General features: G+C 39.2%; 1 protein-coding gene across 4 annotated transcripts in view; it reads left to right on the top strand.

The window, feature by feature from the left end:
- The first annotated feature begins 13,540 nt into the window (after positions 1–13,540).
- Positions 13,541–14,672, top strand: part of ppp1r16b (protein phosphatase 1, regulatory subunit 16B) — a 172,435-nt gene continuing 171,303 nt past the window's right edge. For all 4 annotated transcript variants that reach the window (XM_041780060.1, XM_041780054.1, XM_041780045.1 and 1 more), the window contains exon 1: positions 13,541–13,655. The gene's annotated coding sequence lies outside the window, so the exon portion shown is untranslated. The remainder of the gene's footprint in view (positions 13,656–14,672) is intronic.

Raw genomic sequence — 14,672 nt, 5'->3', positions numbered from 1 at the left:
ATCTCGTAAACACACCAAGTTAGCTTTGCATGGGGCCTTACTGCTGACTTTAACATATCCTATCCCTATAGATCCCATGATTGTGCACGATGAACAATTAGATTATAAATACCCAAAACACCATTACAACATGCATTAATAAAATTAAATGCTTAAACTCTGGTGGTGTCTAAAATATTCTCTGATCAGTTCATCATTATTTGTAAGCATATGAGAGTTAGTCATAGACTGCAAATCTTTTTAAGTAGACTTGCACAAAAAGGAACACATTGTGTATGGGCACAAAGTGTTCCTGTCATACCAGCTATTTATCAAATGGAATTTTTCCAGGCAAAGTCACTGAAAATGAGCTCTTTAAAGAATCGGAACCCTGGAATTGTGAACATAGCTCTTTGTTTAAAAGTACTAATTATAGCAAATCATGAATGGCTAAAATATTCTTGGTTGTGATGTTGGAGTAAATAAGTGCAACTTTGCCTTTTTTGTAAGAACTTGTCTGATTGTGTCTTTTTCTCTTATTTTAGCTCCCTGATGATGTGTAAGGATTACCTGTGACAGTGCAGAACTTCTTGTTCTTTGAAAAATACCAGGTTAGTAACGGCATTTAGCTTTGTGATATTTGTATCAAAATCAGGGTTTTATGAATTCTAAAATGGTTTGTTTTTTCCTTGTTAGAACAGCAAAAGCTGCAAGAAAAAGAGGGCAATCTCCATTCAGAGACGGTTCTTTTGAAGAGGAGGTGGCAGTGGTGACCTACGATGTTGACAAAGTAAACTTCCTTTGAGTTTGCAGTGTGTTTACCACTATACACCAGACAAGAGAAATTCTCTGGCCAGGAGGACCCTGCCACTTGCATGAGTTTGCAATGACAGCTTATATTAGGAAGGCACGGTGCCTTCTTTTTAGGGAGAAGGGGCCAGATGTCCACTCTGGCTGCTCAGCAGGCCAAATGTCCTGTGGCTGTGTGAAACAACAGTGGTTCTATAAAAGAAGCACAAACTGCAGCGTACGTTGCTCAGCTCTTTCAGGGCAAAGAACTATGCATGTCTAGAGTCACAATTAAAAGTTATAAAATATCCAGGAATAAACATAACATCCATGGGGTTTTAATGTCTGTAGTTGAGAAGAAATTAACATGGACAAAGTGCCACTTTATAAATGTACAAATATATTATTCTGACCTTGCATAAACCATTAGCCAAAACACCAAAACACACTACGTCTCAATCTCAGTTCACCTCTTGCCCCTATAATTTGTGTGTTCCCTTCTTGGCCTTATAACAAGATCCTGTATCATTCTGGCATTTTTCTATTATTTCTGCACTGAATTATGGATCTTAGAGCAGTTTTGAGTACCAAAGGTGGCACATATTGTTTCATGAAAAAAGATGTGAGACAATATGAAAGCCTGTTATTTTTACCTGTAGAAACATTACCCTCAGAAAGTAAGCAAAGTAAAAAGGTAAGTAAGAAGCAGTAAGTGTTAATTATTCAACTGTATTATGCAATGGATTATTGGATTATTGCTTACCGTGGATTGTGTAAGCAGGATTTCTTAAATCTTTACTTACAAAGGGATAATGTAGTACTCTGAAAGCCTATGGCCGGCCTATTCGCTGATATTGTTAGGAATCCTGGATGGACAACTCATAGGTCTGGGCTCGTATGGATTAGGATGAAACAATACCAAAAGCATACTACATTAAAAATACTCTAATGAGCAAATACATATAGTTAAATAATAACATTAGTTCATAAAAGTCCACATTACTCTGCATAATGATGCACTTGTCCCTTATATGTAACAAAGAAGACATAATTTGCATGAGAAGCATCATATTTGGTTAACTGAGAATGTTGGGAATGTAAAACCTGAAAGCATTAACACTAGAAAATCAAGATATAATGCACTAAAGATAGGATAAGCTTGAAGTGAATAAACAACAATTATGCCCTTATTCCCTTTCCAATAAGTTACATAATTTCCCACATGACCTTTAGTCTCAATCACAGCCAAAACAGCACTGCCACCTTAAAGAGCTAGCCAGGTAGAGTACCTACACCTATGTAACCACATGGCTCCAACTGTGTCGATCAATTGGCAGCAGGGGCCTGGAAATCACCAGGGCTGTAAAGTGGGAACCTCCCCTCGCCAATGTTTTGTCCATTAAGTCCCAAAACATGAGCAGGCTGGACTTTGAGCTTTGGAATCCCAGTCACCCTCTCTGCGTGCTAACTCACCATCCATTATACCCACCTACAGAACTTCCTCATATTACCTGCCCCACTGTATGGCCATAAGGCCCAAAGAGCCTGATAGTGATAAGGCTGATACTACTACTTCTACTATGGGTGTAACATTCTCCCTCTTTTTTTTCAATTTATGCTGATGCATTTTGCACAAGCTGGGATAAATAGGACTGTGGGATACCAAAGTATAATGAGTTACGGTTATCATGGCAGGACAATGTGAGTTTCTCCTGGTCAGAATTTCAGAGATCAAATTCATGAAATACATGAAACTTTTACTTCCTGATTCATTTGTTTGTCAAACTTCAAAGCTGATTTGAAAAAGACTTCAAGATTTTTTGCATGTGGTTTAATGGAGAGGGACAATGAGCAAAGATGAGATGACTCTGCAACTGAGTGCAGTGTAGTATAAAGACACCTGTGTCTGGAAAGTCTAGTCGCTGGTTTATCAGTATTTCTGGCTACCATTACACCATCAAGGCAAAAGAACTCTCCAAGCAACTCAGAGAAAAGGATATTTAAAGTAAAGTGTTGGCCTGCACTTTTTCACCAGTCAAAGCCTTATGTGAGAGTGGCAAAAGAGAAAGCCACTGTGGAAGAAAACTCATAAATCTCGACTAGAGTTTGCCAAAAGGCATGCGGGGGACTCTATGGTCAATTGGAAGAAAGTTCTTTGGTCTAATAAGACCAAAACGGTGCTTTCTGGACATCAGACAAGACACTGTGTTTGGCAGAGACACCATCCCCACTGTGAAGCACAGTGGTGGCAGCATCATGCTGTGGGGATGCTTCTTGACAGAAGGCCAGACTCTGGAAGGCTTGTGAAGGTGGAGGTCAAAATGAATGTGGAAAATATAGGAAAATCCTGGAGGACAATCTTATTCGGTCTGCAAGAGAACTACAGCTTGGGAAAAAATCATTTTCCAGCAATAATGACCTGAAGCATACAGTCAAAGCTACACAAAAATGGTTTAGATACAACAAGGTAAATGTTCTGGAGTGGCAGAGTCAAAGCCCAGACCTCAATCCAAAAGAGAGTTTGTGGCTGGACTTCAAAAGAGCTGTTCACGCCTGATCCTTGTAAATACTGACTTAACCAGGGTGAATGTTTATTTTACATTACATGTTTTTTAGTTTATATTACTTTGTAGAAATCTGCTTTCATTCTGGCAATTAAAGAAGCATTTTTTTTGTATTTTTTTGGCCCAAAAAGTCAAATTATATAAAAGTTTTAGCCTTCTGAGGATATATTGTCACCATATAGGAAACACATTTTGAAAAAAAGTGGTCAAAATAAATTTTCTGAAGAACTCAAGCAAAGTCAGAGGACAGCAATGATTTTATCGACAGGCCTGTCTCTGCAATCAGACGTGCTAGCCACAGGATGTAGGTCAATAATCAGCTGCTGTGCCTGAGAAAATGCAATTTATATCCTAAAAGCAGCATGATTCATGTAAAAAGGATTTTGAAGATGTGGTTCATAATAAGCTTACAGGCTCCTCCATTCTGTTGATTTGCTTATATCCTAATATGTGGATCTAATGACATGGACTTGTTACTCACAGCAGCATGTTGGCACCGCTCCAGGTTTTACCACAGAGAGATGAGCATGACAGAGATAAAGGAGAGGGTGGATCAATGCGGGGTGGAGAGACACGCTGTGTATTGTGGAGCAGATTTATAATACAGTTTTTAATAGCATCACACAAAGACAGATTGTCTCTCCTGAAGGGGGAGGATGTTTTTCCGTCTGTGTTCCCATCTCGTTAGTCACCAACTCTGAGTGTCTTTGTCTGCTTATTTAAAACATAAATACTGAAGATGGAGAGCTTCTGACTTATAAACTCACTTTCAAACCAAGTGTTTAATGATCAGATCAATCACTTTCAAAACCATTACAGTCAGCATCTCAAACCTCTGCTGGAGAAATGGAATATATTGATTTGGATACACCCTAATTTGCCTTCTTGTCAAAACTTTAATGAGAAAATTGATACTTAAAGATTCTTTCCTGTCATTATAGTTAAGAGCCAGAGCCCAGATTCTTTCCTGTCATTATAGTTTAGAGCCAGAGCCCAGATATGTTAAGCTTCTGTAGCATTAATGGGCTATTAACATCATTTAGCCCAACTCCCTTCAACGTTAACACCAATTCAACTACCACTTTCCTCTTGAGGGATCTTAACATGTTATTTGTACTTTGTTTAATGCATACTTTTTATTTTTAAATAATAGATTTTGCATTAGGTAATGGTTCTGGCTGTTTTATAGCAATGACACCCTAGGCATATAAGCTAAATGTATACCTCTCTTTTGTCTTTTCCTTAATGTAGCCAAGCTAAGTTAATAAATTTGGTGTCATATTATTCCCCCATGAGAATTGCCACATAGACACAAAATGACGCATGACCTAAAGCTGAAACGCCTGGTGCGTTGATACCTAGCTCTAGCTTCCTCCTCCCCGCAAACCGATATTCTCCCAAAAGCTAGGGGGCAGTCAGTGTCTTCTAAAATTACAGTCGTAGCATCATTTGATGTGTTGTGTGTCCGAGTCTGTAAAAATTTCGGAGACATGCATCTATCAGAACAGAAGTACACACTAAAACTCTAAAAATAAATTGAGATTAAATCTGTCCTGTTAAACAAGTATACAGTGAACAGGGGAAAAAGCTTGTCCTCCATTAAAACACCCAGCTAACATAGCTACAATAGTTACATAGATAGCAATGAAGCCACAGCTGAAGCTGACACAGCTATTGAAGCTTTGTTAGCTATGTAAGCTACCTAGGCAATGTATCTACATAGCTAGATCTAAAGCTAACAAAGCTATGATAAGTGCTATAACTATGTGAGTAAAGCAGCTACACAGCTAAATCTAAAACTAAAAAATCTACATTAGGTGCTTTAACAATGTGAGTAAAGCAGCTACATAGCTAGATCTAAAGCTAACAAAGCTATGTTAGATACTTTAGCTATGTGAGTAAAGCAGCCATGTCGCTGAATCTAAAGCTAACAAAGCTACGTTATGTAATTAGCTATGTGAGTAAAGCAGCTATATCGCTGAATCTAAAGCTAATAAAGCTATGTTATGTAATTAGCTATGTGAGTAAAGCAGCTATATCGCTGAATCTAAAGCTAACAAAGCTACGTTATGTAATTAGCTATGTGAGTAAAGCAGCTATATCGCTGAATCTAAAGCTAACAAAGCTACGTTATGTAATTAGCTATGTGAGTAAAGCAGTTATATCGCTGAATCTAAAGCTAACAAAGCTATGTTAGGTATGTTAGGTATGTTAGGTAGAAGCAGGTAATGAAGCTACATTACCTATGAAAACTACCTAGGTAACATAGCTACTTAACTAATGTAGCAAAAGCCAAAGCAAACAAGCTACATTAGCTATGTTAGATCTTGCCAAAGCTAGACCTGTTGTAGAAATAGTTTCATTGATGACTAGCAAAGCTAAAGTGGGCCATTATCTCTGTAACTACTTCTAAAATAAAGCTTTGCATAATTTAACCCCAGAGTAGACATCTGAAGTGTTTTTTTCCTTAGTTTGCAGAGTAGCAAATGTTGATTTTCAATGAATGTAACATTCAGACTTTGTTTATGAATCTAAAACGTTGTACCGTCACTTCTGTTCTAACTGAGAGGGTATCTCACTGTGGTGGTCTGCAAGAGATCTGCAGCTGGACCCCTCTCAACCAACCTGCTACTGGCTTGTATGGACACAAAGGTATTGGAAGCATAAAAATGACCCACAGATATGCAGAAAAGAATTGAAGAGCTGACAAGATGTCTTATTGGCTAGATAGAAAACAAACTGGATGCAGGCTTTGTCAGAATTAGGCTGTGACTAAACGTCCACCAGAGAGGGCACTTATACTGGCAGCTCAGTGTTGTTGGTTTATCTCAGCATCCTTGTACTTGTATACTTATACTTTTAAAAAGAAAAAAAAAAAAAACTTTTGTTGAGAGAACAGGAGAGAGGACAGCAGAGGAAATGAGAGTGTGGGGAATGATGTATGGGAAAGCAGCTACAGGTCGGACTAAAACTTGGGCCACACACTTGGAAGGCGAGTTACCATACCTGGATTTAATGCAAATGAACAGCCATAATATACAATTTTGATTCATACAGCCATTTTATGAAATCACCAGGAAACTTTATAACTCAAACAAACAAAAATTCTACTAAGCCCTGCACCTTTTAGCTTCTACCTCTTCAGTCGCTCTGGCCTTTTCCCATGCATCATTATTTGCCTTCTTTTGCTTCTTACACCTCACATATTGTTGCCTGCATTAACCTTTTCCCACTTAAAAGCCTTCTCCTCTGTTTAGATGTATATAGAAATGTATAGTTGTGGGTTTTCCCCACCGGCTATGCTTCCTTGTTACATAAAGCATCATTTGGATCCTGTTTGCCAGGAGACAAATTGACGAGCAGTCGCTTTAAAGCAACACAAACTACGTGAACATGAATTAGATTTCCTGCAGGTTAGGACTTGCCTTCACTTCTCTGAGTCCGTAAACAAACATAAGAGGAGTCTCAGTACAAACTGTTGGACTGCTCTTCAGACAGCTCTAGACTCATAGGGTCAAAGCGAGTGACCCAGCAGAGATCGTATCCTCGTTCTCCACTGTAACTTGTGGTCTTTGTTTCGTCGTGCCACTCCCCTCAAAACAACCTCTCCTTTCTGCTCCTTGAGAGAATTGGGGCAAGTGCAAATCCATGAAATATGTAAAGGGTAAGTCCTAAGCCTGCCCGTCATTTCCAGCTGCCTTGGGACCAGGGAGATTAGGGTTAAGAGGAGAGAGAGGGTGTATGAACAAATACTCGATCAGTCATTACAGCTGACCCAGATTTTTAGGTCGTACTGTTAAAACTTGTATGTGGCCTTGTCATTTGTGCTCTTTTTGCTACATTCTGATGTGGCAGTTCTCATTTTGCATCTTGATGTGTAGATGCAAAATAGAATGCCATGATCATTACGATTCCTATGAAGGACATTAATCATTAAAATTGCAGATTAAACTTCATAACTTATTTTAAGTCTCTTTCTTACTTTCATTTTGAGCCCATTTTGCTCTGACTATAACACCTTGAATCACACAATTTAATGAGCAACATCTCCAATCCCTGAGGAATCTTCAGAAGCTGACATCATAAAATAGCACCCCTCTTTACTTGACAATAATTGAATCATTGAATAATTAATCATTGAATAGAGACATGAAGAGTGAGGCGGCATCTTCACTGAGTCAGACAGCTTAAGTTATTCAGAGTCTCTCTGGGGCTCCTAAAGACCTCTGGTGCTGTGGAATGAATTTTAACAGGAGGGACCATGAACCGGTCTGAGAGCTGCACTGGTGGCTTTACACTTATTTCAATTTGTAAATTAGTAGCATATGAATGTAAGGTAACTCACTGACTTGATACCTTCATGAGGTTTGGAGCTCCATTGTCTTGTAGGCTCCTCTGGTTCACTGCTGCAGACGGCTGCTCCTGATTCCAACTGCTACACCTTTAAATATCACGTCTTTTATGATTATATGTTGATCTGGATATTAGTGCTGTTTGACTTCACCTGCAATACTAATCATCAATTCTCCCTGTTTTATCATTGTTGTAGCTGTTTATGCTCATATCAGACCGATCAGCTGAGCCAATCATCATACTTTGTTGTTACTGCTAGTACCAGATGTACTTTCACTATCATTGCCGGCACTGTTACCGTGAATCTGGTTTATTCTGGGTTTTTTGCTCCCCTCTTTGTTTGTCTCTATCTCTCACTCTGTCTGCATGCTCAACACAGTTGCAGCACATGGCTGTTCAGCATGAGCCTGGTTCTGATTCAAGTTTCTGTTTGTTCAAATGTTTTTCTGTTACTTTGCAAAAGCTGCAAAGTGCTGCATCCATTAATGCTGGTTCTTTAATTATTCTATCATTATATGGAGCATGGTCTTGACCTGCTCTGCTGTAAGAGTCTTTAGATGACAATTAGTCTTAAATGGTTCCATTCAAATTGGTTAAATAATTTCTAATTGGATGTCTTGGACAAAAAGTGAATTGCATAGTCATTTTTTAATCCTTTAAATCACTCACTGTATTTAAAGTTTGAAAAAAAAAATTAAAATGTTGTTTACCTCTCAAAACTGATCAATGGTCTATTACTTATTAAATCTTGTTTTTGACTTGCATTTTATGTACAACACCAATTCCAAAAAAGTTGGGGCGCTGTGTAAAATGTTAATAAAAGATGATTTGCAAATTGCATAAACCCATTTTTTTTTTACAATAGAACATAAACAACATATAAGATGCTGAAATTGAGACTTTTTATAATTAATTACAAATATTACCTCACACCACATTGCAAAAAAGTAGGGCCAGGGCAGCAAAAGTCTGCAAAAGTAAGACTAATGAACAGCAGCTGGAGGAGAATTTTGGAAGTAATTAGGTAAATTGGCAACAGATAAGTAACATAAACAGGTATAACAGGAGCATTTTAGTGAGGCAGAGTCTCTCTCAAATGGGCAGAGGTTCTCCGATCTTAAAATTGTGGAACTATTTCAGAAAACTGTTGACTTTGAATATCCCACTATCTAGGGTACATAATATCAAAAGATTCAGAGAATCTGGAGAAATCTCTGTGTCAACATAAGATGCTAGGGATCCTCGGGCCCTCAGGGAGCGCTGCATTGAAAACATGCATTATTCAGTATAAGTAATCAATGCATGTGCTCAGGATTACTTCCAAAAATTATTGTCTTTCAACACAGCTTGCTTTGCCATCCATAAATGAAAGTAAAAGCTGTATCATGCAAAGAAGAAGACATATGTAAACACGATCCAGAAACTCTGCCGTCTTCTCAGGGTCAAAGTTAATCTAAAATGAACTGAAGCAAAATGGAAAACTGTTCTGTGGTCAGATGAAAATCTGAAATTGTTTTTGGGAACAACAGACTGTGTCCTGCAGACCAAAAAGGAGAGGGACCATCCAGCAGCTTGTATCCTACATCAGACAAGAATGGGACAACATTCCTCTCCCAAAACTCCAGTAAGTTTGATAGCTTTTACAGTTAATGCTAATTTGCAGTACCTTTTTTTTTTATAGCTTTTATGAAAATTAAGGGTTAAAACCATTAGTTATAAGGAGGAGAAATGTGAACATGAAACAGTTAATAAAAAGTTAGCAGGGTTAGAGCACTGGATGATCAGACATGAGTTCTGCTTTGCTAAAGTCATGCCAAATGCATAATTTGAAAATTTTCATTGATAAAATCTGAACAGAATGGGCCTTTAGAAGTTCTTACCTAAAGCCCTTTGTTTAAACTTCCCAGTGAGTAAGTTATCATGGTTTTAGTCAATAAGCACCAAGCTAATTTTGAAGAATCCAGAGCAGAAAAACTCCCTCTAAGATTTTTGCTCCAACCCTGACTGGATCCCAGGTTGGAAACCAATACTTTAATGTACATTATCATACACAGAGGGGTCTAGGTGTCAGTCTGGCTTTCTCTACATTTGAAAAAGTGGCAAAAGAGTTAAATTTTAATCTTTAATATAATTTCTTGAAACCTGAACCATATTGTAAGAGTTATCTCATCTCATATCTTATTAATAGTTCAGGATACTGTGAAAAATCTGCTGTAACAGAAAGCTAAAATATTTAAATGTAGTCGTGTTTAATATGCAGCAGTATACTAGAAAATATCACTGTTGCCATGCACCAGAGAGCCAAAGTAATTTCATATTTTTGGTGAGTGATTGCTCGAGGTGCAACCACAGAAAGACAGGAGATGTGGGAGTTATGACACGAAGAGGAAAGAAATTACTGAAAGCAGGCAGAGACAAAAAAGATGCAGAAAGAAGAAGAGGAAATCCCGAGGAGTGGCAGAGAAATCTCTGTGATTCAGAAACTTTCTTCCAAGGTCTTCTGCTGTGTCACCAGAGGCCGTAAACAGAGAAAGAACTTGTTTTATTCTCAGCCTAATTTTTAAACAACTCATGAGTGTCAGGGTGGAGTAGTAAAAACTACTGCTGAATAAACAGACTGTTTTGTGGGGAAAATGTTCTATGCAGAAGTTTTCAAGCAGTTCATTAAATTCATGGCAATGGCAGAACAAGACAAAGAGCTATTAAATCTTGAAGCACTGGTTCATGCAAAACTATAATTCTGACAGCAACTTCTTACTCTCTGAATGTAAGCGTAGAGAATCAGATTGATTATTCAGTTACATCCCTGAAGTTTCTGCACTGCTGTAGAGTTGGGCAGGATTCTTTTAAGAGGTGACATTAAATTGCTTAAAGTCAAACTACTTTGGAAAATAAAAATAGCTGTGCTTACCCATTAGGAGTCAGAGAGAGACTCGGAGAGGTTACAAAATCTGGGGCAGGCCAAGTCTTTTAGAACGACCCCATGCTTGACTTGCTTTTGGCTGGCTTTGGAAATTACTCTCAGCAGGAGTTGCTACCATACATAATCAGTTGTGTACCTCAGGGTTTCATAGTGCTTTGGCCTTTTATCAGGAGAGACCTTTAGCCCCATGTAGCCCCATCAGAAGAGTTTCATGTTAAGTCCTCAGATGGTCATTTGGCATCCTTTCTTTTCAGACACAACCCATGACTGCTCCTTTTGGATGACGTTGATTGCTTTTCTATTGGCCTGCCCGGACTCTACTTCCCTCACAAGCCAGGAAGTCGATCCTGCTATAAAGTCCATGTGGCCTAACTCCAGCAGACACATTTTAACATTCCAGCCTTGCTCCCCTTCTTCAGTGGTATGGTGGCCTTTTCTGTTCATATGTTCCATCTGGCTTTCCTTATACACCCATTGCCCTACCACTTAGCCCTACACCGAGGTATTTCATTTGCTTCTGCAATGTCACAATTCTTGTTGAATTGAGGCATAGGGTGAGTTGCCAGGGTCACAGGGCCCTTCAAATGGACATTTCCCATAGGTATACTCCAAACCAGAAATTTCTCAGAATACCATGTGAGTCATCTGCAAGATTGGAAATTTCCAACAATGATCTAATATCGCGATTTAATCTTGTTTCATTTCAGTGGGTTTTGTTCTTTTATGTTTTGAGCAAGAATTTTAGAAAATTGCTCATAGTTGTAAATTCAGGTTTTGTTGTCTCATCTGGGCAATGGGGCACCCAAACTCAAGGGGTCCAGCCGTCCAGGTAAGACTTGTGGGACTGAGCCAAAGACAAATCAACAGGAGTTTGACCAGAAGACCATATCTGGCCGCAGATTTGTTTTTCAAATTTCATGGAAAATGACACTCTAAGCTTAACTCCACAAAACTAAGCTCAGCTAAACTGAACTAAACTAAGCTGAGATCAACTAAACTAAACTAAACTAAGCTAAGATAAGCTAATCTAATCTCAGCTAAGGTAGGCTAAGCTAAGCTAAACTGTGCTAAGCAAAACTAAACTCAGCTAAGCCAGGCTAAGCTAAGCTACAACAAGGCTATAGAGGGGTGCGGTTGTGACATAATTTTGTAGGCAAACCCGGAAGTACATGGGTTCCCTTGGCGTCGAACCTATAGGATTTAGTAGTCCTTGTTAGCTGTCTTTTAGCAACCGCCTTTATTAAGACATGTAAAGATACACAATTCAAAGGTTGGGCACGTTTCAGATGTATTCTATGTTGTAGGATAAAACGTTAAACTCTCTTGAGCTTGTGTTCACCACAGACCTTAATTCAGGCATTTAACAGAAAACTCATTCAAAATTCCCCTAGACTTTCAGACGAGGGAACCGGAAGGGCTAAAATGCTAACTTACTTCTGCGTTTTAGGACTCATTGCTGCACCACTCTATACCCTATTTATTAGGGCACAGCCTTTATCATAATATCAATGATTAACGCTGGTCTGTTATAATAGGCCACAACAGAGTACAGTCTAGACCTGCCCTCTTTATAAGGTGTCTTGAGATAACTTCGATTATGAATTGGCACTACACAAACAAAGACTGATTGATTGATTAATTGATTGATTGACTGAACAAAGCTGAACTTAGCTGATTTAGGATAAAACATAGTCTTAATAAGAACATGATAAAGTTGTAGTGAGATTCAAAATTTACAGTGGTTGCTGTTGTAGCGATTAGCCTGGATGTAGCCACAGCGGCAGTTTTATCAGAACTGGACCACATTTCTTTGTTAAAACAAGAGCAAAGAGTCACAATGAAATTTTTTTTTTTTTTGGTGGTGAAGATATTTTTGCACTTTTCCCTTGGCTTGAGGGAAAAGTCTGGCCTTGGCATGAATTTAGCTCCACTGTTCATAAACAATGGCAGTGTTAGCCTGTAGGGCTCAGGTCAGTACTGGAGCAGTGTGTCTACCGCCTCATTTTGTCTTGTCACTCTGATGGCCATCATGAATGTGAAAATGAGTTAGTAGACATATGCAGCTGGGATAGTAACCTAATTTTGGTCTTAGCAGGCAGGCGCTGTTGTTGTTTATGAACCAAGAAAAGGTTTCAGTGTGGCTGTTCTCTCTTGTTGTAATTAAGAAATGTGGCCCAGTTCTGATAAACCGGCCGCTATACTATGGCTACATCTGAGATTATAACCACATTGGTAGCTATTGTATATATTGGTCTACAGTACAACTAAACCACTGTAATTACCACAAAATCATGTCGAAATGTGGTCAAGTTCTGATAAAACCGCTGCTATACTGTAGCTACATCCAAGCTAATCTTTACATCAGCAACAGCCATTGCTATTGGCTTCCAGTACAACGAAACCCCACCAGTAGCTACCACCTCATTCTCCTCACTTGATGCTGATTGGTCAGGTCCATTTCCAGACCAGGCACAGCTGTTTCAGATTGGAGCTTTGTAAGATGGATTTGGCTGATGAACGCCATGGAATCTGGCCACTCCATCGGCTTTTCAGGGTCACGTGGTTCTGGGTTAAGTCTCTGTGAAAAATGTGGCTGTTTGCATTCACACATGCAGATCACAAATAAGTTTTTAGAAATTTTCCGAGTTTTGTGCATGTGGGAATCGGATTTATCTCCCTCTTCTTAGACCACTCCATTTATCAGAGAGGGGAAACTTCCTGCTCAGAAGGACAAATGTGAAAAAGCTACTCGGGAATTTTTCAAGGGCAGAGCTCCTGAACTTTTCCTGAAGTGTTCATGTGTGAAAACAGCTCTACACATTGCTGTCTTCAGTCTCCTCCTCCATCTCAGCTCCGCCCTCTAGGAGTGACTGCTGGAGAGAGAGAGAGAGAGAGAGAGAGGGACTCTGCAGACTCACAGAGACTCTCAGCTTTTCTTAGCAGCCCTGCTGGCTCTGTACTAACGGGACAAGTTTAAACCTCCGGGATATCACTGTCGGTTCTCCGCTTTACTCTTCCTCCATGTGAACATCTCGACCTGGAGTGAGGTGAGTGCAGAAAAATGTGGACGTGTTGTCAGTTTTGAAGGTTTCACCGCTGAATGGCTGAAACTAAACGAGGGGGAAAAGGGGGATTGGAGGAAAAAGCGGCAGACTGGAGGAGGAGAGGCATGTCCGACTCCTGTTCTTCAGTTGTAGCTAGCAGACTTTACCGCCTTTCTCAGGACAGAGACGCCTGTTAAAGGTGTTTTTTAAGCGGGTAAATAAGGTTATTTTCACCGCCGGTGCTTGTGTAAATTCAGCTCCTCGGTTTGAGATTAGCAGAGCGGCTTCTACATCCTCTCCGGGATGTCACCATTACACCTCTGCTCTGTTACTCTCACACATGGCTTTTCCTACATCCGCTACTGCATTTCTGCAGTTTGGGCACACTTTGAACCCCTTTAATGCTGCTTTATAATGCACTTTGTTGAATTGAGTTGCGTTAATGAAGGTAGTAAATGTTCTAAGTTTGGTAAAGTGTCTTTTCAGAAACTTTTGGTCGGAAAAAATCCGGAGAACTTCGGTTTTTGTGCCCTAATCTGTATTTTGGATTTAGACGTCTTGCAGGCGCGTGCATGCACCATATGGTTATTTTGCTTCTGTCGTGTAGTTTTTCAGCCTCAGTTGATCCCTTGATTGATTTTCGGATCGATTGTTGAATCATATGGAGCGTTAATATCTTGGATTATAGTAATATTTTCAGAAAATATAGTCTTTGAAATTGCTTATTTGCTCCAACCAGCCCTCATAAACCTGATCATATGGTTATTGTGATACAAACAGAGAGAGGTTGCATATTAGTGGGTGGGCGCCTCATTTGACATATGTTGTTGACGAATGGGTATTTTATTTTGGAAGTTGTTGGCCAAAACACAATAAATGTAGAATATAGACCCTCAAATAGCATAAAGACGCATAAAAGTACAATTTTCTGTGTTGTCTTGATACCATTATCCTTTACCTTGATGATACTGATAAAAATCAAGCAATACTGATTCCTTTTAGAAGTCTTAGGCACCCATT

This window comes from Cheilinus undulatus, linkage group 3 (assembly GCF_018320785.1).
Source record: "Cheilinus undulatus linkage group 3, ASM1832078v1, whole genome shotgun sequence".
Lineage (NCBI taxonomy): Eukaryota > Metazoa > Chordata > Actinopteri > Labriformes > Labridae > Cheilinus > Cheilinus undulatus.
This window is presented reverse-complemented; position numbering and strand designations above follow the sequence as displayed.